At 33.4% G+C, this 1,932-nt stretch overlaps 1 long non-coding RNA gene across 1 annotated transcript; it reads left to right on the forward strand.

Moving 5' to 3' along the window:
- The first annotated feature begins 440 nt into the window (after window positions 1-440).
- On the forward strand, window positions 441-1,633 carry LOC109591956 (uncharacterized). Its single transcript, XR_002190093.1, has 3 exons — window positions 441-484; window positions 867-989; window positions 1,614-1,633. It is a non-coding gene; the product is annotated as an uncharacterized LOC109591956 (long non-coding RNA).
- Window positions 1,634-1,932: the final 299 nt, after the last annotated feature.

Consider the following 1,932-nt stretch of genomic DNA (forward strand, 5'->3'; position numbering starts at 1 on the left):
GAAGGTAACAGCAATTATTCATTATCGCTTCAAGAAGGTGATGTACTCACTCAAACTATATTATCTGAAACTAGTTGTTACGTTAGTTCAACTAGTCCAATACTTGTGGCTCAGTTCCCAGTAGCTGATGAACGTGATATGATAATCATTCCTCCACTGCATCAGTATGCTTCTAACATAACTAGTTTTCCTAGCATTTTTTTTGATACTGCTGTTACTTTTGTTGTACTTGCTGCTGATGATTCATCACAGATACGACTGAATGGCAAACTTCTTCCATCTCTCACGTCCAGTTCATGGGAATATTACAGTACTTTTGATAATGGTTGTTATGTGTATAACAGTGATAACAATTATATTTTATTTAACCTTGGTGAGTTTACTATTTGGTCTAATAACAGTGACGACAAGATATTGGCAATGCTTTATGGTCATTTTTATACATATTTTTATTCTGGAAGTATAGACCTGAAACCTTCTGAAGGTATGATTTTAAGTTAATGCAATGCTGTTTCAATTTCTTAAATTTTGCTGGTTTTGTGTGCTTTAGTATACCCAATTTTTTGCAGTGTGTTTTCTACTGTGATGCTAATTATGCATGCACTCAGTAGCATTAATTTTTAATGACATTTGCATAGTTGGGGCTTACGTTTTGTAATGTTATTTTTGCTGGTGTAGGTTATGTAATTATTATTACTTTGTTAAATTGAATGAATGGATTTAATTTTCAGCGAAACAGTGTAACTTACAAGTTTTGAGTGTCATTCATTTAGTCTTATATTTTGTGACATTCATACATGTGCATATATGAACTCCATATTAATTGCACCATTGTTAACCTCAAGGTTAATTTTTGCCTGCTATAGGTTATATATGTGAACTGAGTCCTTGTCAGAATGGAGGTAATTGTACACTTGTTTCAGCTCCTTCTAATTACACCTGTGATTGTACTACTGGCTATCAAGGAGTTAATTGCTCAACCCTTATTCGTAAGTACAATATTGTTAGTAATTTATCTCCTTACTCTTTTAATGAGATTTGCTGCATGGCTTTACATCAACATTAATAAACTTGCTTACATGTCTCTATCTTCCTTACATGCATGTACCTCATATTATGTCATCTGTATTTACTGCATTTCAGTATTCTAATTGTATTGTCAGTGTAATTAAGATAATCATAATTACTCTATCCCTCTCACTCACACTCTGCCTCTTAAGTAAATATTTTTTATGACGCATGTTCTCTACTTACCTTTTCTTTATATCCTTTTCTCCTTTGGTAATTGTGTCATTTGTAATATTCAACTCTTTGATTTCTTTTTGATATAAATTTAGTACTAGGTTTGCTTGATTAGCATTTATTTTTCACTGCAGGCAAAAATTGCTTTAAAAATGCCAGCAAAATCTAGGGCACCTGTACTGGAAAAATTTGCATATCTATGATTAGATGATATTACAGAGATGGTTGTTTATTTGAGCTAGTCATTTGAGCAAATATAGTACTCACTATTATAGAATAATGCATTTCTCAAAAATTAATAGTACTAGAAACTTGAATAGCAATGATGTTAAAAATACTAGTATGCATTGTATATTTCCAATTCTTTATAGCATGTAAAACTGGATCAATCAATCTTGTCAATGGTCCACATGATTGGGAAGGAAGAGTGGACGTGTGTGTTAATGAATCATGGGGCACTGTCTGTGATAATAACTGGGACTCCACTGATGCAGCAGTAGTGTGTAGCCAACTAGGCTGGGGAACAAGTGAGTTGATTCATTGTGATAGTTATTTACAATATATTATCACAGATGGAACTGCTCTATCAAATGCCTACTTTGGTCAGGGTAATGGTAGTATCCACCTGGATAATGTTCAGTGCTTAGGAACTGAGCAGTTATTGACAAACTGCACACATTCAACCACCCA

Source organism: Amphimedon queenslandica, unplaced genomic scaffold, assembly GCF_000090795.2.
Source record: "Amphimedon queenslandica unplaced genomic scaffold, v1.1 AMPQUscaffold_6738_Cont21306, whole genome shotgun sequence".
In the NCBI taxonomy this organism is placed as follows: Eukaryota; Metazoa; Porifera; class Demospongiae; order Haplosclerida; family Niphatidae; genus Amphimedon; species Amphimedon queenslandica.